The sequence below is a fragment of the Mustela erminea genome, chromosome 19 (assembly GCF_009829155.1).
Source record: "Mustela erminea isolate mMusErm1 chromosome 19, mMusErm1.Pri, whole genome shotgun sequence".
NCBI lineage: Eukaryota > Metazoa > Chordata > Mammalia > Carnivora > Mustelidae > Mustela > Mustela erminea.
The window spans coordinates 59,859,296-59,881,009 of NC_045632.1; the positions used below are offsets into that span (position 1 = coordinate 59,859,296).

General features: G+C 65.1%; 1 protein-coding gene across 6 annotated transcripts in view; it reads right to left on the reverse strand.

Annotated features, from left to right (window-relative positions):
• CBFA2T3 (CBFA2/RUNX1 partner transcriptional co-repressor 3) overlaps positions 1 to 21,714 on the reverse strand; it is a 75,708-nt gene that overhangs the window by 24,702 nt on the left and 29,292 nt on the right. The gene's annotated exons all lie outside the window — the stretch shown is intronic.

Here is a 21,714-nt window from a genome sequence, read left to right on the forward strand (position 1 = left end):
AGGGGGCCTTCTCTGTGGCAGTCTCCACCCGGCCTCCCGGAGGGCTGGGGGCCTGTGAGCGCTGGGCGGCTGGTGCTGGTGCGCCTCTGGGTGGGCAAGAGGCAAGTCACGTCTAGGGCGTCCCAGTGAGCAGGGAGCCAAAGGGGTCCCTACCCCCAGCCTTGCCTCCTCCCCTTGAGAACGCTCCCAGCCCTCGGCCCACATGCCACAGGCCCGTGGGAGACCCTGCTTCTTTCCCAGACGGCATAGCCAGCCTCCAGCGGACTGTCCCTAATCTGTCCACAGAGGAAGCAGCTCTCCAAGGCCGGGCGGAGCCGGTGGGAAAGAACATGGAATGTGCCGGAACAAGCCACCTCATCCATCACTGTCCCTGTCTGCCTGTGGTTCCCAGCCCGCCCAGCTTGGCTGAGAACTGGCCACAGCCCAGAGCTCCCAGCCCTGGGGTTCTAGAACCTTCTGCCCGCCTCCAGTCTGCAAAGCGGCCAGAAATAATAAGGTCCTGCTTTGATCATGTAGGGTCTGACCTGCTGGTACCTCTACTGACCCTTGCAAAGGCCGTGGGAAAGTAGGAAGCTGAGCAGGTCACCCGCGTCGGGCCCTTTGCACGGGGAGGGGTGGGCACCGACGGTAGGTCACGAAGCCCCGGTGATAAAGCCCTGACTGTGTGCTGAGCCTATGCCAAGGCCTCCTGCGATTCAGCTCAGCTCACCCGGCAACAAGCCTGCGAGGCAGGCATAGGAGGAAACCCAGACTCGAACCCAGGCCGTCTGGCCCCAGGAGCCACTCTCTCTGTGGGGCTTTAGGGTGCTGGGGCCCTGCTCCGGGGTCTGCTGTCCTAGGATGGACACAGCCCCACCCCAGACCCCTCTCCTGGAGCGGACAAGCAAGCAGGCAGAGGTTCCTAAGGCTTGCGGGAGGCTGGGGGGCCCCCAATTTTCTGAGCCCCCGCTGCATCCCCAGGAGGACAGGGCCCAGCCTCAGAAGCACCAGAGCAGAAGGCTCCTGGGGCTGCTGGCAGGCAGGGGTCTGGGAGTGCAGAGTCGGGGTCCTGCCCTCCTCTGTAAAGGGCAGAACACGGGGCTAGAGCAAGGGGTCTGGACACCACGCTGCCCTCAGCCTCCGTGTCCACACCTGTACACAGGGGTGGGGAGTGAGCGCAAAGCGTGCACAGGGACCACTGAGTATCGCTGAGGCCGAGGAGACCACGTCCCCAATGGGGCCTGACGGGGCTCCTGGCTGTCACCCAGTTGTCATAGCTTCCTTACAGGAACACAAGGAGGAGAAAGCCCCCTCGAGGTCGCGGGCCAAGGCCAGTCTCCCTGGGTGCGCCACACCCCTGTGACACAGTGAGCCTGTCTTCCCTATCCTCAAGAGGGGAGGGAGCACGGGGCAGAGCCAGGAGCAGGGTCTGTCTCTGAATTCCCAGCTTCTGCCCTCAGCCGGGTAGCAGGCCAATATTGTAACAGCCCAGCCAAGGTAAACCCATGCACTTGGCTTTCTTGGGAACCAGAGGGGAAAGCTGGTCCTTCTAAGACGTATTTCCTAAGCCTGCCCCTCAGCCAGGACCCTGAGCCTGCTCACGGGGTCCTCTGTGCCTGGCCTGTCCCTTCTCTATGCTCGTCTCCCATCCCCTCCCCTCCTGCAGGCTACTCAGCTACCCCTACCTCAGGGCCTTTGCACAGACCATTCCCTCTGCTGGGGATTCCTTCCCTGGATTCTGTTAGGGCCTGCTCACATCCTCTGCGTTTCTGCCTCAAGGCGACATTCTCTTGTATAACCGAGTGCTTAGAACAGTGCCGGGCACACAGTAGGTGTTCAATAAATCCTCACTGAGTGAAAAACAGGACTATCGAGGGAGGCACAGTTCACTGACAGCAGCCTCCCTGGTGTCACGGCTCCCTTCTAGCAGATGTGAGCCCCGACTCTCCACCTCGCCTGCCCGGTGGGGCTGGCCAGAGATGGGGGTGGGGAGGGAACCTCTGCCCTAGCAGGCCGATGTCAGCTGTCCCCACTCTGCCCACCTGCCCCGCAGGGAGAACCCGTGGGTGCAGCGGGAGGTGGGGCGGGGGGTGCACACAGCCGCTATGTCCCAGCACACAACATCCCGCTCAGGTCGGGTAGCTCCAGAGGGAAGAGCCGCGACCCGTCCCCCGCAGACCCTCCTGGCCCCCGCTTTGGGCAGCCTGAGCCCGGAGTGGGGGTGGATCTGCCCGTCGGAAGCCCATCCTCTGCCCGTCCAGGCCCCGCCCGGGCTTCCAGGGTCCTGAACTGGTGGCCACTCACCTTCCTCCCCTGGAAACCCTCGAGGAAAGCTATCACCCGCGCGACACACAAGGACACTGAGGCCCAGACGCACACAGCAGGGGAGACGCCCCACGGGGACCCAGGGTCCAGGCTGATAAGGCTCCCGACCTTCCCCATCGGGTCCAAACCGTGGTGTGGCCTGCGGGGAGACCCACGACCCTCCCCAAGCTGCCTGCCCAGCCTCCGGCCCCCAGTACCTCTCCTTCCCAGGCATGGTCCCCGGGGGGCAAATCCCCGTCCTGCAGGGCCGCGCCGCCCACTGACAGGATGACAGCGAGGGCGAGGCTTCGTCCGACCTCCTGTCCCAAGAGCTCCCCACTTGGCGGGTCTGAAGCCACCCAGACCAGCCGGACACCGAGCTCCGGCAGATAAAACACCGCGACGTGTCTGAAGGGAGACCAGGCAGAGGGGCCCACGGCGAGGCCATGGCTGCTCCCGCGCACGCCCCGAGGGCAGGCCCCGCCGGACGGGGGCCCGGCCTGTGAGGGTCTGAGCAGCAGCAGCGGGTTTGGGGAGCCCTCCCAAGGGCTCAGCACCGCTGGGGTCTCCCCGTCCGCGAGTGAGGGCCTCATGGGACAGCCAGGCGGAGGCAGGGGCCACAGGCCGTGGGAAGAGCGTCCCACGCGGTCCCCACCCTGACCTGAACCCACCAGGCACACAGAGACCCCCTGGGAGGCCGCTGAGCTCAGTGTGGGTCCCAGGCCAGAGCGGCCAGCCGGCCGGGCACCCCGGGTGTGGGGTGCAGACAGCAGGAGCCCAGACCTCGGACACGCGGTCCTGCCCCCGCAGCGAACCCCTCCTTCACAGCTGCCCTGGGCGGCCTGAACTTGGCCTGGCCGGTGTCTCCTCTGGCCCCAGGGTCTCTCAGAGGCCTCCCTGATTGGGGGCGAACTTCCTGGGGCCTCCCATGGCGTGTGTGGGACCAAGAGGAAAATTGAACCCCCAGGAAGAGACACATTCTGGAAGGTCTGAGCAGTGATGGGCGGTGGGGTCACCAGGCTGGGGTGATGGGCTGGGGGGCTGCTTGCCTCCCGGGCAAGCCCAGGACAGCGGCTGACCCGGACGGCAGGTCTGACCAGGAGGCTGACCGAGGCCGGTGTCAGACGGGAGCCTTGTCTCTGACCCCCAGCAAAGCAACGTGGGGCGTTCAGCGGGGCAGCCCCGATGAGTCCCAGGCTCTCCCCGTGTCTGCTTTCCAGCAGGCACCCGCCGCCCGACGAAGTCACAAAAACACAGGATTCCTGCTTTCCCTCCACAGGGCGGGGTGGGCCTCCCTGCCGGCGAGTGCTGGAGCCCAGCATGTTCCTCCGGAGCCTCCCGCCAGGCTCTCGGGGCCGTTCCTCTGGCTGGGAATCTGCCTGCCCGCGCCCTTCCCACTGCTCCGTGCTGAGCCCCCAGAATGCCTGTTCCCAGGACCCTGCGACTCCCTGCGGCTGTGGGCGCTGGTGGCAAAGGTCATAGGTCACCATGGTGACAAAAATGGGCCAGGTGCAGGAGAGTGGGGTTCCCCTCTGGCTCCGCAAACAACCTTGAACTCGGGAAGACGACCCCAGCATGTCTCTGAGCCTCGGTTTACCGGCTGGTAAAATGGAGCCTGTAACTCCCGCTTCTGGGGCGGGGGTGGTCTTGGATGAGGAACCCAGGAGGGCTTCTCAAGGTGGCAAGCCCGCCGCTCCTCCAGGCCCGTCTCCGTCTCCTGGCTGGAACATCAGTGACATTTCTATCTGGGCCTCGCTGTCCACACCTGTGACGCAGGGAGGTCAGAGCCCACCTGGAGGGTCGCAGCGGGTGACCCGGGGAAAACATCCAGCGCTCGCGGACTGGGCATGAGTTCAACAAGCTGTTAGGGCCCAGAGCAGGCCCTGCCGTGGGGGTCCCGGGGGAAGGGGTGTCCTCTGCACGCCACCCACCTGCCCAGTTCTGAATTTCAACTGGCTCCCTTTTGCCAAGAGCTGCCCCTGTGCCCGGCTCTGAAGCCATCTGTCACTCAACTCCTCCTGAAAAGGCCAGCAGGTGTTGTTAGAGCTCCAAGGTAGAGTGGGGGAAACTGAGGCACAGAGTGGCGATGTCCCCGGCCCCGGTCACACAGCCATCACACAGCAGATGGGTCCAGCTCGAAGGCTGACGTCCGCACCTGCTGGCAGAGGAGCTCGTCCCTTCCCGTGGACGTGCACAGAGCCCACCCACAAGGCGGACGGTGAGCCTCTGTCCAAGTGTGACGGGGTCCACAGGAGAGTGTCAGAGGGGTGTCAGGGTGACAGAGAGGTCACCCTGTGTAGCCGCCGGGCTGCTGACATCTGCTCAGCAGTGACAGGGAGACGGTCGGCCTGGGAGGTCCCTTCCACCAACCAGATAAACACAACGGGCCAGGCGCAGCACTCACGGAAGTCCCTTCCGGCCCCCGCCCAGCGGTCCCTTCCAGGCCAGGCCCACTCACCGCCTCGGACCCAGCTATGAGGCCCCAGGCTGCGAGACCTCATCCCGGACACAGCAGGCCTGCCTGCTCCCAGCATCTCTGGAAAAGCGGGAACTTGTACACTGTCCAGATGAACCTGGTCTCATCAAGGCCTGGGAGGAGGGCACGACTGTCCCTCCTTGTTTCAGGCCCCATGGGCGGCAGGCGGATGGGCAGACGTCTGCCCATCTCCTGACTCGGGCAACTTCCTCCCCCCTCCTCCATTCCTGTCTAGCCCTCCCGTCCTGCCGCAGGGCCTTTGCACCTGCTGGAACACGACCCCAGATCTTCACAGGGCTGGCTCCTCATTAGTCAGGTTTGGTTCAGATGTCCCTCCTCAGAGAAGCTTTCCCCGACACCCAGGCCCGAGCTGCCCCATGGCACGTGCCCTCCGACACCTGCCTTCCATTCCCCTGGAGCACTGGTCTGCACCTGCACTCACGTGCTGGTTTCTCGCTCTGGTCTTTCTGTGCACCGCTAACCCCCAGAGGGATCCCAGAACCATGCCGGACACTTGGCAGGTCTCCAGCAGACTTTGAAGCTTTACTGACTGGCCTATGAGAGCGAACGTCCCCACCTGCTGTGGCGTGGGGCACGGGGTTGCGACATGGGGCACGGGGGCTACAGTGTGGGGCACGGGGCTGCGGCGTGAGGCACGGGGTTGCAGTGTACAACAGAGCGAGGGGCCAGCTCCCCGGACAGCCACGTGTACCAACACAGACGAATCTCACCACAGCAGAGCCACGGACGCCAGAGCCACGGATGCCAGAGCCACGGCCCACATGCCAGGCAACGCCATTTTCACAAAGTTCGGCAACAGGCCAAGGGGCATCTGACTCTTAACGTAGGAGTCAGGAAATGTCCCTCCGATGGAGAGCCTGAGAGGGGCCCGGACTGGGGCGGGCCAGGCAACCTTTGTGACCAGGCACGCTTTGGGAGTTCAAGCCGTGGACTTCCGTGGGTGCCACTAACTGCAGAAACGAGCCCGTGGAGCCCACTCTGATGGACGGGACAGTGACCCGCGCACACTGAGAGGGGACAAGCGCACGCGGTTCTATCTTAAAAACAAACTCATACACAGAAGAATGACCAGACACGAAGGTGACCGTGGCTTCTGGGTCAAAAGCAGTTCAGACCCAGCACATTCCCTGCCTCTGTTTTCCGGAAGAGCGTGGGATTTCCGCTGGGCCACACAGCTCAGAGCTCCGACCAGCTGCAGAAGCCTCAGGCAAGCCTCAGACAAGCGGGAGAGGCGAGACCTTCTCAGCCCCGAGCCCTGCGGACGGTTCTGCATCCCAGGCCTTCCAGCAACCCAGCAGCCAGCAAAAAGTTAAAAGGCGGGGGGGGGAGAGCGCAGAGCTGCTGCAGTGAGAACCTTCCGTGCTCTCCTGCTCTCCGAAGGGCCACGAACACCATCCAGATGCCGGGCCCACTTGCCCTGTGGCCGGCAACACAAAGGAAACACATTCCTCGCCCAGCTGCTGCGGCCAGCGGCCCCCTAAGAGCTGTGGGGGAGGCACCCTGCCATCTGGCCGCCTGCTGGGGGAGGGGCAGTGGGAGGAAGGGGGGCCCTCCTTGTCCCGCACTGGTCCTAGAGCTCCGGGAGCCCTCCGCGTGCCGGCACACCCGCGTGTGACCGGGCTGTGACAATGAGTGTGGTGGCCCGGCTGCCCGGGTGGATGGGCGAATACGGGAAGATAAGTGAGCGGGGCGGGGGTGGACGGATGGACGGACGGACGGACAGACAGGCGGGCGGGTGGACGGAAGGACGGATGGGTGAGTGGACGGGGGTGGATGGTGGCTGGGTCCCTGGGTCCGTGGACATCAGGAGCCAGGCTGCCCTCTGAGGTGGGGGGGTCAGGTGGGCAGTGCCACCGACGGCCCCGGGCACACAGTGGGCTGTGTGGGGACACAGTGGGCTGTGTGGCCCCGGGGACACAGTGGGTGTCCAGTGTCAGAGGAGCTTCTAGGGAGAGGTGGGGTCGCCGCTGGAGCCAGACGGCCGTGGGGTCTGCACACCCTAGAAAGGCTCCGGGCCTTTCTCCGACGGCAGGGGGACCGCCAGCAAGCACGGGTTGTGTCCCGTCCTCGCGGGGAGCGCGTGAGAAGGCGGGTCTGCGGCGGGTCTGGAACACCCCGCGGTGAGGACCCTGTCTGCAAGGAGGGAGACCCACGGAAGGCTTCAGGGACCCCTAAGTGTTCTCATTAGTTTAAAAAATGGGCAAATTGGTCGCATTACCACCTTGAACTCGCCAAAGGAAAGCTGCCCAAATTGAAAATAACGGTGGTGCCCGCGTGAACGGTGACGAGGGACGGGTGCCCTCCCCCCCGCACTGACAGCCTTTCTCCCGAGGGGCAGGTGCGCGTCCTGCCGGGCCCAGCCGCACACGGCAGCGGCCTCGTCTACGCGTGACCCGTGTGGACCTGCTTCACCTGCCGCTGCCCACGGGAGGCAGAGATGCAGACTGGCCTGAGGCACCCGGCACCTGGCGGCCTCTCGGAGCCTCCCGGTCGCCCGTGGTGGGTGCAGACCCCGCGCCCTGCCAGCGGCCCCCGAGCGGCCCCGGGGGACACCGTGCAAGCAGAAGCCGGAACAGGCGAAGCTGCAAAGAGCAGGCGCTCGGCCGGCCGGGACGTGGGGAGGCCGGTGGGCCAGCCGGGCTGTGGGAATGCTCTGAGGCTCCCCCCCACGGATGCAAGGATGGCCTGTCCGCAGGTTCGCCTGAGCTGCGGTGAGCCTGCCCCCATGGGGTTGCCTCCAAGCACCCCTGGGTCCGGGACGGGGGAAGGGGCAGACCTGTGTCTGTCTCGGCCCCACGCAGGGGCAAAGGAAGACCCACTATCCCGGGGACAGCAGCCCCAGGGCTCCAGGGGCTCCAACCCCTGACATCAGAGGGTGGTCCTCTTGCCTTCGCCGTCACAGGGGGAGGGGGCTGCTGGCGGGGTTCGCACTTCCTCCGGCGGGGCAGGAGGGCAGCCCCGATGTGTCACAGCTCCCAGCACCGGGGCCCTCTCTGCCCTCACTCCCAGACACTCAGAGAGGGGCAGGTCCTGACCCCAGGTCACACGGCACTGGAGAAGGGCTTGGGTCCCCTGCTCACCTCCTCCAGTATCTATGGCCGTGGCTGATTTCATGCTCTCAGCTCCGTCACGTGGGAGAGGCCTGGGGGCGGGCGGGTGGCCTCACACCACGTCCAGGAGGGAGGGAAGACAGCCGGTATCAGGGCGCCTGCTGGGCATCCTGAGCTGGGAGCTCTGGGAAACTGTCTTCCCAGGGCCCTCTCCCTGGTGGATTCTGGAACATTCTGTCTTCTTGCCCTCGGAACCGTCAAAATGACCCCGATAGTCCAGGTGCGCGTTGCCCAAAAGGCACAGCCCAGACTCCTGCCATGCAGGTGTGGCCAGTGGCCTGGGGCTTCACACACCCGGTTCTCAGGGCCAAGATCTTCCCATGCGTTCTCGAAAGCCTCTGGCCAAGCCTTGCCAGCTGCCCCGCCGTCTACACCTCTTCCAGAGAAGTTGCCTCGTGCCCGGGGGTGGGCCTGCGCCGGGGGCCAGAGGGGCGGAGGTCGGCAGGTAGGGGACCCCTGCTCCCGCAACGCTCCACCAGCAAGGACACTGGGCGAGGAAAGGGGACCCCCGCCCCCAGGAAGCAGCCTCTGTGGCCAGCCCTCGTGGAGCCCTCCAGACAGTTCCAGACACGCGCGTGTACACGGAATCCGGCGTGTGTTTACTAGGGAAAGACAAGCACAGGCACCCCCAGGCCACCCCGTGCGACCCCATCTCTTCCCCGCTGGGGCCGCGGCCTCTTCTCCAGAGACGACCAGGAGGCCGCGCTCAGGCTGCAGGGCTCGGCACCCCCCGCCCCGCACACCTGCCCCCTGGGGCTGATTCACTCTTCTTCGGAGAGTCAACGGGGACCCAAGCAAGAACGAGCACCTGTCCAGTCTGCCACAGCCGCCAGGCATGCAGTAAGTGCCAACTTAGGACCACCCTATGAACAGGCAACTCCCTGAACCCTTCGCGCACTGGCTCTTCTGTCCTGCCCTCGACCCTGAGAGGTGGAGAAGGGGGCGGTCAGCACCCTGGCCGCTGTCCTCCCAGCACACGCGGGGCCCCCCACCTACCCCCTTCTTCGCGGAGAGCGCCTGTGACCATGGAAGGTTCTAGAACTGTGCATCCCAGGCACCACGAGCAAGGTGGCCGTGTGACGCAGACCCGACCCTGGACTCTCACTTCGTGTTCCCGAACGTGGCGCAGGCTCCCACGACGGAGGCACAGCCCCACCCCCGGGGCGTGGCCGCGGAAACCGCAGGTGCCAAGGGAGGCCCTGCCCTCCCCACGCAGCGGGGAGCCACACCAGCCGCCCCCGTTCTGCCAGGACGGCCGGGGTCCCCTGCGCCCCAGAGCCACCCGGGGAGGCGCCACCGGGGGCCGGCGTCCCCACGACCCGGGAACAACACCTCCTTTCTGTGAGTTTAAAGAAAACAGGCTCCCGTGGAAGCCAGCCCTTTAAACAGATGTTTCCTCCTGGCGGGGCCTCCCCGGCCGGCCCTGCCGCTCGCTCTCACGCCCTCACGCCGAGGCGCGGGGAGACCAAGCGACCGCAATTCTTTTTAGGAAGAGGGAGGAAAATGTTTTTAAAAAATGTGTTTTACAAGCCTGGCTTTGCCATTGTTTATGTAAACAGGTAAATTGTTTCCTGCCTCAATTAAAAACATCTGCCACATAAATGAATACCAATTAACTCATCCTGTTTTTAATTACTCTGTTAATTACACGCAGGCAGCAGAAAGGACGGCAGGGCGCAGGGGAAGCCGAGCGCCGCCCTCCCCCAGCTTGGCACGGAGCCGGCGTGCGTCTGGCTCCTGGTGGAGGAGGGCGGCGGGGGGCGGTGGCACGGAGCCAGCCAGGATTCCCCGACCCGGCCTGGAGAGTGGGCGCCGCTCCCCGGGGCCCCCAGCTCTCAGCAGGGAAGGTGTGGCCCCTCCAGCATGCCCCGTGTCCCCACCACCCTGCTGCCACAGGCCCCCTGTGGCCCCACGACTCCGCCTTGTCACCGGACAGGAACGGTGGGGTTTCAGGGCGTCCCCTCCCCTCCTGGCCCCACTCTGCTGGGGAGGGAGGCGGCCAGAGGGATGGAGGCCTGGACCTCCCGCAGGAAGGCCTGGCTGGGGATCGGAGCGAGCCGCTGCTTACGGACACTTGTCTTAAGCCCTGGTTGCTGGAGCTCGCAGCCCGCTCAGAGCTGTCTCGCAGGGGGCTTTGCCCCGACCCCTCCCAGCCCGGCCTACCACCCCCGTCCACAGCCAGCACCACGGTCTGATCGCACAGCCCGCCTGCCTGTGTCCCCGTCCAGCCCAGCGCGTGCAGCAGGTGACCGCCGAGGACACACGACGCCGCATTGTCATGGAGGCTCGGGAGGGCGCGGCCTGTCCCAGGTCCTATGGCTCACGCCTGTGCGGGGTCTGCATCCCACAGCCACGCTCTCCGTCCTGGGGCATCTCGGGGTCCCCACTCACCCTGCCCCCCTCAGATGCGTGTGGCTGTGGAAGGCTGGCCCCAGCCCTTCCCCTGGGGTTTCTGGTTTGTAGATGCCAAGAGGGTCAGGGCTGCTGGCTCTCAGAGCCTGTCCAGGCTGAGAGACCTGAAGGTCTCCGCCCACACGCCGAGTCCAGCCACGTGGTGGCCACCAGGGCCGCACATGAGAGAGAGAGAGCCTGGGAGTTCTGGGCCAGCTCAAAAGAGGGGGAGGACGGCGATCCACGAGCCACGTCAGCCCTGGGCATCGCTGTGGACAGAGATAGATCAGCCACGTCTGTCCTGGGCACCAGCGTGGCCAGAGGGGCCCATTCTCTGTGTAGGTCAGTCCACCCCTCACTCCACAGGTGGGGAACCTGATGCTCACAGTGTTCTAGAACATTCCGCCTGTTTTCTTATCTGCTGGTGCCTGCACTGGGGGGGGGGCTTCCCCGGGAGGTCAGCAACACACAAACGGACAGGCCATCCGCAGGGGCAAGTCCCTTCCACAGCCGGTCCTGCTGGCAGGCCTGAGACGCTGGGGACAGGCTGCTGTCTGGGGTCCCGCGCCAGCCACAGACGGACAACAGGGACACACAGGCCAGAGTTCCTCCGACAGCCTGGGACGCTGTTCTGTTATCGAACGGCCATGGTGAAAACTTAAGACCTGCTACTCCTCCCAGGGGCCGAGAGGGGTCACGAGACAGCGTGAAGCACACAGTTAAGATGGACAGAGCGGGGTTACGGCCCCGTCGGGACCCCAGCCTGGTTCCTCCAAACATCCCGAGTCCCCCCAATTCGGCGGACGGGGTGGGGGGACCTGCAGGGGACTCACAGCCTGCCCCGGACACAGCAGCTGGGGGCGGGGTGGGTACAGCCTCTGGGTTTGAAGTCCCGTGGGTGTCCCGCTACTGGCCGCGGGCTGTGGGCTTGTCCCCCGGCAGTGCGAGTCTTCAGCATTTCCCGGAGAGGCGGAGGGTGCTTGCCTCCACTTTGCGAGGGCCCAAGGACGCTGGGCTCTCCTGCAGGCCTCTCTGCTGATTACTTCCCGCTTGCCTCCCCTTCCAGGCAGCCCACCAGGCTGAGCTCCTATGTGTTGTCTGGTACTTTCCTGAGCCACTGGCCCGAGACCCCATTTCTCAGGACCTGCCCTCATGCTCTCAGTGGCCTTGTACGCTCAGACCGCAGCCTAGGGTGAGGGTCTCCTTCAGACCCTCTGCCGCATACTACTCCTTCCCACACCCACCAGCCATCCTAAGGATCTGGGTGGCTGTTCTGGGGCCTTCAGCCAACGTGAGCGAGAAGACGCATCTCTGCTGGCGGGGACTCATCGGGGGCAGGGCTCCCCACAGCACGTGGGACGCCGGCTCGCTCGCACACAGCCTGAGGCCGGCTGAGCCCGGTGACTGTCCTCGCGGCAGCAGGACGCAGAGTCCGTCCCCAAGGCCTGTCCCTCGCTAGCCATGGTTGTCCAGACACGGGGGCTCACCCTGCCACAAGGTGGTGTCCACCTGCCCACTGGCCGTGGTCCCCTGCGAGACAACTGCCGGGAGAAGACCCTCGGTCCTGCACACCCCCAGCCCGGGGGCCGCGGCTCAGGGTCAGGAGTGGGGACCCCACACACTCCTGAGAGGCCGAATGGGCCACAGACATGGCCGAGCCCTGGGGTTGAACCCCAGTGACTTTGGGCCAAGACTCACCCTCTCTGTGTGAGGAATGAATTTGGTGGGGGGGGGGAGCTTGCCCGAAACCTAAAGGGGGGCTCATTGGAACCCAGGAATCATTTCTGCCCCGAATCACAGAATCACATCCCACGGGTAAGACGGGCATCAGGGCAACGTTCGTAACAGAGACACGGTCCTGGGAGAACAGGACGCCACGGGCCAGTGGGCGCTCACTGGGGTCCAGCCTGGGGTGCGGCGTCCCCACCCTGCACCAGCCCCAAGCTGGGCCGTTTCCGGGGGGCAGGGAGGGCAGGAGCCTGGTGCTGGTGTTCGTTGGACAGTGATGGGGGCCATGGGCACCATGGGCAGAGTGCCCGTGTGCAGCCCTGCCCCCTCCCTCGCCGTGGGAAGGCACCAGGCAGGCAGATGGGCCTGGGGCTGGCGCAGCCGCGGTGGCAGCTGTGTGTGGGGGGAGCGGGGGGGCACGCGAGGAGCCGCCTCCCTCTGGGAACCTTCTGCATGTTTTGACGCATTCCACCAAATGGTCTCACAGAAGCTTGAGGGGACCTGGGGTAGGTTCCTGCTGAGTCAAAACAGCCCCGGGGGGTCTTCTGCAGGGGTGGCTCCTGAGGCTGGTGGAGGACGTCTCCCCTTTGGCAGCAGGGAAAGCTGGAGCTCAGAGAGGCTGGGGACATGCCTGAGGTCCTGTCCCGGGCCTGGGGGTGCCCCTCCGGCCCGATGGGCTGGGCAGGGCCCGTGGAGTGCCCTTTGCTGGTGCAGCGTCTGGCTTACCTCCGGGGGTTTCGGGGCTGCCCCGAGCTCCTGGGGCCGTTGCACCCTTGTCTCCCATGAGCCCTCAGGCCAGACCCCATGTCACACACTCTGGGCAGTGTGACAATGTCCATGGCAATGTCCATGGCAACAGTCAGAGGGGGGTAGGCAGAAAGACAAGGTCCTGGCCTCCAGAAGACCCTCACCGGTGGGTCGCTCCAGGGGGCGTGGCAGGGAGGCGGGACTCCCTCTCCCCTCAAGCGGAGCAGGGTTCTCTGGCAGGATGGCCCCCTGCAGTGGACCGGACACCCCGCTGGGGCGCCCCGAGCCCCCGGGTCGACCAGTGCTGCAGCCACCCAAGGCTTCCATCCCCCTCCCGTCGCCCTCCCACACACAGCCCACCCACGAGTCCCCCGGCTGGTCCTCACGGGTGCTGCCCATCCTCCTGCCCCAGGGCCTTTGAGCGGCGGATCCCCATGCCAGTCCCTGTGCTGGCCTCCGCTGAATGTCTGTCAACCGCAGAAGCCCGGCTAGCCTGGATGGGGGGATTGGATTTCCGCGGCACGAGAGAGCGCCCTAACTCCCGACTCGGAGAAAGGGGGAGGTGTGACTGTGCACCCAGGCCAAGACCCGGGGGTTTAAATTCTGCCCTGTGTCCAGACTGGCTGGGGGAGCCGAGGGTCGCCGGTCCTTCTGCAGGTACCGCCCCGAGAAACGGCACAGGAGGAAGATGGGCTGTAGACGCGCCCCAGGACACACCCACGAGTGTCCACGGCCCCACAGGACACACCCGCGAGTGTCCACGGCCCCACAGGACACACCCGCGAGTGTCCACGGCCCCACAGGACACACCCGCGGGTGTCCACGGCCCCACAGGACACACCCGCGGGTGTCCACGGCTCAGGACCCGCGAGGCGAGAGGCGGAGACAACCTGATGTCCGTGCGCCACCCGGCAGCCAGCGCTCTTTGCTCCGTGAGGAGGGATGTGTGGCCGCGGCGACGTGTGTGCAAACCCTGAGCACAGCATCCAGCCACAGAGGCCACAGGGTGCACGAGCTGGGCCACCTGGATGGGAGCGGATCTGCGGTCGTTGGGGCTGGACGCAGGGGTGGCAGTGAATCCTAGCGGGGACAGGGTCCCTGGGGGGATGACAAAGTCTGGGGGCTAGAGGGTGGTGACGGTTGCGTGACGGTGCGAACGTTCTAAGTGACACGGAGGTGTCGTAGGGCAGCGCCTCCAAACACGAAACTGCACTTGTAGCCGTACGGACAAGACACGCGAAAGCAGGGACTCGAAGAGACGGCCGCGCCCCGCGTTAGCATCAGCCTCGCCGGGGCGCGTTAGCATCAGCCTCGCCGCAGCCAAAGGGTGGAAGCAGCTCGAGGGCCCCCCGCAGAGGAATGGTGAGCAGACGGTCCATCCACCCGGTGGCCGGTGACTCAGCCGTCACAGGGAAGGCCGTTCTGACGCGGGCCACCGCGTGGACGGACCAGGAGACACGAGGCTCAGGGAGGTGAGCCGGTCTCAGAAGCACCAACACGGCAAGAGTCCCTTCTCCCAGGTCCCCAGAAGAGTCCGACCCACAGACACAGAAACAGCTGGCAGGCGCAGTACGGCCGGGGCTCCGGCTAGGGGAGATGAGAAAGTTCCAGAGACAGACGGCACGGCCGGTGCACAACAGTGTGGATGTATTTAACGTCGCTGAACTGACCCCGAGAAATGGCGCAGGCCAGCAGTTTGACGCTCTGTGTGTTTGACCACAATTAAATAAAACACCCAGTGGGGAGACTGAGGCCAGGCATGAAGGGGCTTCCCCACCTCTGCCTTCTAGCGGCCCGTCTACACTGCTAACAGCACAGGCTGGGCACGGCTTAACCGCGGCTCGACTGCGGAAGGACGGCAGCCTCCGTCTTCCCAGGCTCTAGGCCCTTGTAGACCCTAGAGGCGGCAGGCCGGCTGCGGCCCTCGAGAATGAGGAGGGCAGAGGCCAGGCCTGGGCAGGCTGGTGACATGCGGCTTCTGTCTACGCTCCCCACACCCAGTACGTGTAGGCACGCCCCGGGGGGTCTCACTGGGCTGAAGGCCTTTGTAATGTGAGGGTTACCAGACAGGAAGGGGTCCGGGCAGTAGTTTCGGGGGTCCCAGCCCTTTCGAGAAGCAGACACGAAGCCCTCCACACACGTGCTCAAGGGAGGTCAGGTCCAGTTCACAGCTACCTCCGGACCCGTGTCCTCAACCTCAAAGCCCCAGACCCTGGGCAAGCTCTGACCTCACTTGGAAAGAGAAACTGTGTCCACCCCAGCGTGACAGGGCCAGGTGCTGTGCTGGGTCCCCCGACCAGGTATTTGACTGCCAGGCCCTCTGCGATGCACAAAGGTGGGCTCACGCGGACGCAGAAGAGCCGGAAGGGCCCGCCCACACGATACGCCGAGGAAGGTTGGTGCGCAGGCCGCGTGGCGACAGGTGTCTAGGGACAGCCTATACAGACACGCTGACTGTCAACCTGGACAGTCTGTGTAGTGTAGACGGTAGTGACAGGTGTCCCGGGACAGTCGTGCAGGTGTGAGTCATCTGTGAGTCCTCTGCTAGCCATCTCGCTGGACGCCAACGTGGGTCTCCGGTCTGCGGGGTCCTGGCAGGGGCTGGCCTACTCGGACGTCTGAGCTGGTTCCCCTGAGCCTGGGGACCCTCTACACGCAGCTCCCAGGGGCTGTAGTGCAGACGGCCTGGGAAGACGAGCTGGGGGCCCGATGCTGCTGGGCCCTGCTGTGGCAGTCAGCCCGTGGGCTCCCAGTCCCTCCTCCTGGACACACAGGCCAGCACATGGGCTCCCCCAAGTGCGTGAGGGCAGCCGCCCTCTGGACAGCCAGGTCAGAAGTCACGCTTCCTTCTGGTCTGGTTTTCACACCTGTACACACCCATTATGCACTCTCATTCACACACTCAGACACACGAGGACTCCATAGGCAGGAGGACAGCTCAGTCACGGTCCCTGGAGTGTGGCACTCCGCTTCTGGCCGGACACTCCCCCCGGGGACAGGGCCCTCCCCGCTGTCCTCACAAGGCAAAGAAGGAAGTAATGGTGGCTGAGAAGGACCCCCTTTAGGAAAGAAGCTCCCTGGGCCGCGTGTTCCCGGACACGCAGACTGTGGGGCAGAAGGAGCCTCTGAGCTGGGGGTGGGACCTCCATGTGGCACATGTAGGCCAAGGGGCAGAAGGTGTGGCTTTCCCCGCACACATGCACTTTCTGGAGACTGACCAGGACACAGGGTCGCCCTGGATGCTTCCGTCAGCTGTCCGGCCCTGACCACCCTCTCCCAGGGCCCTGTGTCTGGACACGGTCCCCCTTGGTCTCCCCAAGTTCTGCCCTGCTCGGCCTTTTCAAAATGCAAATCCGACCCATCTCCACACCATGCAGCCAGGCTCGGGGGCTCCAGGGACAAAAGCCAGAGTCCCCTCTGCATCCCCTCTGCCCGGGGTCCTGCCATCTGGCCTTACCACCCAGCCTCTCCCTGCCTGGAGCCCCTCGCTCCCACCTCCGCGGCCCGCCACTTCCACGGGGCTGTCCCCAACATCGCGCTGCACAGTGCTACCCCAGCCGTGCCCACTGCGGGTCCTCTGGGAATACCCTGTGCCCTCTGCCCTGTTCCGTGGGACCGTGCGGCCGTGAGCCGGCCGGCGTGGCTGCCCAGAACTGAAATGCCCGGCACGTCGAATGCATACGGAACTTCAAAGTCTCTCAGGAAAAAAAAAGGTCTCAATTATTTAAAAAGTCAATAGCAGAGTGAAAAGACATTGTGGGTACGTCGGGTTCGGTAAATCGTACGGCTAATTCGCCCTGTCTCCCTTTCCTGTTTTTAACAGGGCCACAATCTAAGTAGTCACATGTGGCCACCTGGTGTCACGGACACGTCTGCTTTGCACAGGGATGCTGGGCACAGCCCCGGGGCCCCCGAGGCTGGTGGGAGCCGGCACTTCCGGAAGGGAGCTGCCCTTGAGAACACATGCTGCGGGTGCAGCCTCCGGCCCGGGGCGCACGGGGAGTCGACCCTCTAACTCGCGTCCCATGGGAGAAACCGGTGAAACCCCACGCTTGCGAGAGGCACCCAGAGGGGCCACATTTTGGTGACAGGGACTCTTGGCACCCAATCAGACCACGGCTGGGTGAGGAGGGTCGCAGCCCAGACCCCCCCCCATCCCACCCCACCCCGAGCCACCACAAGAGGGCGCGCTTCCCCTGTGAGCAGGTGGGGGACCCACCGGACCGGGAAGCTCAGAGGGGCGTGACCCACGGGGGCCACAGCGGATGGACACCCCACAGCTGGGCGGTGTCCATCCTGCTTCCTGCCTGCAGACCAGAGCCTGGCAGTGGGACAGGCCCTGGAGGCCCTGGGAGGAGTGGGTGGCCAGATGCTCAGAAGGATGCGGTCTCTGAGCCGGCAGAAGGGCCACCCCGCGGCACCCGTGGCCACGCCTGCCGCGGACACCCACTCTATCAGCGGCGCAGGAGCCGCCTCTTCCTTGTGCCCCGGACACGGCCAAACAGATGCGAGCGGCACCCTCTGCCCAGGGCTGGCAGGTCCTATTCTGACGCCTCGGCACAGGGGAGGACAGCAGGAAGGGGTCCAGGCTGGGCTGCCGAGGCTGTGCAGGGTTGCCCAAGGGAAGAAGCGGGAGCCACGGGACCCCAAGGCCCCCCGCTCTTTGGGGACCCTGAAGTGGCAGAGACAGAGTCAGGTGACCGGGGTTCCTGGGTTGGAATCCCACCTCTGTCACCAAGTAGCCGTGGGACATGATGACCTCAGCTTCGGTGTCCCCTCCATGAAGTGGGGGGAGAGGACTGGTGTCCCCGCACGCAGGGCAGAGGGTCAGCAGCGGGGGCCTGGGCTGCACTGTGGGACACAGGTGTGGGGAGAGTTAGTGCCCGCACAGGGCTGTCTGGGAGGGGCAGAAAGAAGGGTTCCCCCTCCGCAGAGCCACCCAGTCCCCACACTCACCAGCAAACCCCAGGATGGCCACGGGGACACCGCAGAGTGGGCACGTGACGGCCACGTCCACAGGCCAGAGGGAGCAAGGAGAGACTGCACGCCTCAGCGCCATCTGAAGAGGGCGAGGTCGTGGGACTGCGTTTGGCATTTGAGACTGAGACACAGAGGGGTGAGCGACCTGCGGACGTCACACAGCCCCGGGAAGCCCGTCCAAGCAGCGGAACTCAGAGAAGCCCGTGTGCTGCCCACCCCTCCCCACCAGCCACAGTCTCCTCCTGCCCTGCCCCTGCCAAAGACTTTTCTTTGCCCCAGGACGGAGACGCGCGAGCCTGTGCCCGGAATCCTCCCCAAATCTCCCCCGCCACGTCCACCAGGCTCCCAGCCTCAGAGGCACCCCAGGCCCCCGGTGGTGCCCAGCTGTGCAGTGCGCACACTGCGAACAGGACCAGTGCAGCTGCTGAGCGTGTGGGTGAACAGCAGAGCCGGAAGAGACCTCTTCCTTATTACCGCCAAATGCATCTCTGCTTTCCTTCCTAGGGACGTCTGGCTCACCGTGAGGTCCCAGGAATTACGAAAAGCAGAAGTCTTCACTTCTGTTTTCGTGCTGCAAACGGCACGGGTGGGAAGCGTCTCCTCGTACGTCTGAGGCTGCAGCTCAGCTGTGTGCCCCGCGCCCCGGGTCGAGCTGTGAGTCCAGAAGCGGGAACTGGGAACTGAGTATCACTGCTCCGTCCTGAGTTTCCATCCCACAGCCAGACCTCGGCCTGGGTCCTTCCCCTGACGCTCCAAGGGCGGTTTCTGCTCTAAGAATGTGTTTCCAGACACCAAAGCCTGCACCTGCATCTGTGTCCTTGGCTAAAGGCAGCCCACCAAAGCAGCCGGGGCCAAGCCACCCCCTGCAGCCCCCAGCATGCTGCCCGCCCAATCTGGCTGGGACTCCAGACACCCGGTCTCCCCAAAATGTGACGGGTCCAGAGAAGGAGCCTTGGTTAAACCCTCTGAGTGCCCCCCACTGAGCCCGGGCCCCAAAGGCTGCACCCTAGATGGACATCCACCAACCCCAAGTTCCCAGGCCCCTCCTGCCCCTCTGGACTCAGTGGCCCCACTCTGTCCCTCTGGACGGCCGCACTGTGTGCAGACAGTGAAGGCACGGACACCACACACAGGGGCCTGTCTGCCCTCGGTCACTGGAGCAGTGTGGCACCTGCCCGCCTGCTTCTGGTGAACCTCTCCGGGCCTCTGGGTCCCCGCCTGGAAGATGGGACAGTGAGAGTGCCCCCATGCAGGTCTGTCGCAAGGTCACACACAAGGAAGCCCAGCCCTGCCCAGCCTGCGGGCCCTGATGTGACTTAGGTCACTCCTGCTTCAGGACCGCTCTGCACCTGTCCCCCACGACGCAAGGGCTCCCTGCGACCTGCCTGGGGGCTGAGCCGCGGATGACCAACTCCTTCCGGGGCCGGTCCTCTGCAGTTACCAGTCCACGGCAAGCCCACCGTGTCACGTGCCCGAGTCCTGGGGTGCAGGACGCCGCGCCCCTCTACCACCCCACACGGGAGGGGACACCAGCTCCACAGCAGGCACTGAGTTTGTGTCCCCTCCTCTACTAGCAGACACACCATGTCCGTGGGGTTCTCAAGGGTGTCCGATGACAGGGCCCCCTCCCAGCTCCTGTCGTCCCCCAGGGCCCCAGGGTGGGGGAGGGGTCTGCCCCTGGGCTTCCATCACCCAGACAGGAGAGCGGTGTTCCTCCTCCCCATCCCAGAACCCGGGGGAACTCTGACTCTCGGCAGTGCCACGCTGATGGCCGTCACCGCTGCGCCCCATGGGCCTGTCCAGGGGAGGGACTCGCACCGGGGCATTAACCACTGGTCAGCACCCGGTGGTCAGGCCGGGAGGAATGTCAGCAGTCAGGCCGGGGCTGGGGGCCGGGGCACAGGTGGCCCTCACGGTAGGGGGAGCAGCCGTCACCTGCAGTCTCGGCACGAAGAAGGAGCGGGGGCCAACAGGCAGGCGTGGGTTCCCCTCCCTGACGGGACCCCACCTCTGGGCATCAGGGAGATACAGTTCCCACACCCCCACCCATTGTCACCCTGCCTCCGGGAGCGGGAGCCGCTCAGCCAGGCCCAGGGACCCTTGCAGGTGGGGGAGGTGCGTGGGCAGGACAGGGCTGCCCCACAGGAGTGCCGGTTCCCTCCTCGCAAGCAACGCTCGTTAGGCACCCACTGGATGCCAGCTCTTCGCCACGGGCCGGGGCCATGGGCCGCAAAGCCTCTTCCGTGTTTGGGATTCTGAACACACACGTGTGCACACGCAGTGATACATGACTCAGAAAAGGACCTGGGACCCACGGGAACCAACAGCCGCCCTGCAGGCCCGGGCGCCGCAGGAGGAGGCCGGGGATGAATCAGACGGCGCCGAGCACAGCCCACTGGTGGGGCAGCCGGGCGGGGATGCCCAGCCAACGGCCGCGACAGTTCCGGAAGGTGGCAGGGAAAGGCGTCGCCGGGACCCCACCCAGGGCTGGAGCAGCCGTCCGTCCCCCCCACCCCGACCTGGCAGCCCCGATGGCTTGGATCTTGAGGATTAGTGGCCCAGCCTGCCGGCGTCTCCAGATCCTTGCGTAGGAAGGAAAATTAATTTCTTCCAGTCATGCAGAAATGAAAATATGTGGGGCCGAATCAGAGATTTCCAGGAGGTGGGAACTCAGTTACGCAGATAACCCGGTGACCGAGGAGGAGCTCTAGGCCAGAAGGGAGTGCGGGGGCCCTGCAGCCCCGGAGCGTCCCGCAGGGACAGGTGCGGCCGAAACGCCCCGGCTTACCAGCCCCGGCTGGCCTTGTGGACAGCCAGGAGCACCACAGGCCTGTCCCTTCTCCCTGGGCCCCCGGAGACCAAGGCACCTCCAGAGAAAGCCGGATTCCACCAGATAATTGGTCCTAACCTGACCTCCTCCTCCTGCCTTGTGCCTGTCTAGCTCTCGGGAGCGCGGGGCCGTACATCTGCTCCTCCTGCTCTGCTCCCCTCTGTGTCGGGAGCAGTGGGGAAGCACAGCTGGGCCAGCGCCAGGCGAGCGCTTGATGGCTGCACATGGCTGCACGGAGCAGAGCCCTCTGCCTGCCCAGTGGCTGGGCTGAGTCTCCCGCTTCCCCCATCTCCTATCCTGGGGGCAGAAGGGGGGTGGGGCAAATGCCTGTCACGGCGCCAGCTGTCTGCAAACGTGCCGGGGAACTGTGTGCCAGGCCCTCCTGCCCCTGCCCTTGCTGGGAGCCACTTCTGGGCCTCTCAGCCCTGCCCCCCCCCCCAGGCTCCAACCCCAAGAAGTTTCTCAAACCTTGCAGCAACTTGCAGGAGCAAAGCTAGGGTGCCAACTAGCTGCCCAGCTGTCCCCGGCCAGCCCCAGTGCTCTTAGGGGCCATCCCCGGACCCTCCCATGTCTAGGGCCAGGAGAGGAAACGCAAGCCTGTGGGACATGTGGAGGCAGCATCCTGGCTGCTGGGCCAGAGACCCCGGCCTGAGGCAGGAGCGCAGGGTCTCAGCTGCTCTCAAAGGAAATATTCTTCTCCCCAATCTGGAGCAGCCGGGAGTCCGCCAGCCAAGGTCCAAATGTGGGGAATGCAGTTATTTTTCTGGAGGAAGAGTGTGCACACTTGCCGGGGTCTGCCCACTCCTCTGTGGCTGCCGGGCCCAGCACACGCGCGCTAGTGCACACACACACACACACACCCATGCGGCTCCCAGGGGCGGGAAGGAGGGACAGCCTGAGGCTGTGTGTTCAGAGCCCAGCAGCTCAGAGTGTGGCTTGCCACCAGCCCCGCTGCCTTCTGCTCTCCGCGAGCCCGTCTAGGGCTGCTTTTCCAGCCATCTGTCCCTCCACGTCGGCTCACACCTCCCTCGGAGCGGAGCCGTTCCCACAGCCTGGCTCCCGGCCTGCCCAACACGCAGATGGACGGTTCCCAACGGCTGTGAGCAGAATCACTGCGTCCCAGGCATGGCTGCCTGCTGGGACCCCAC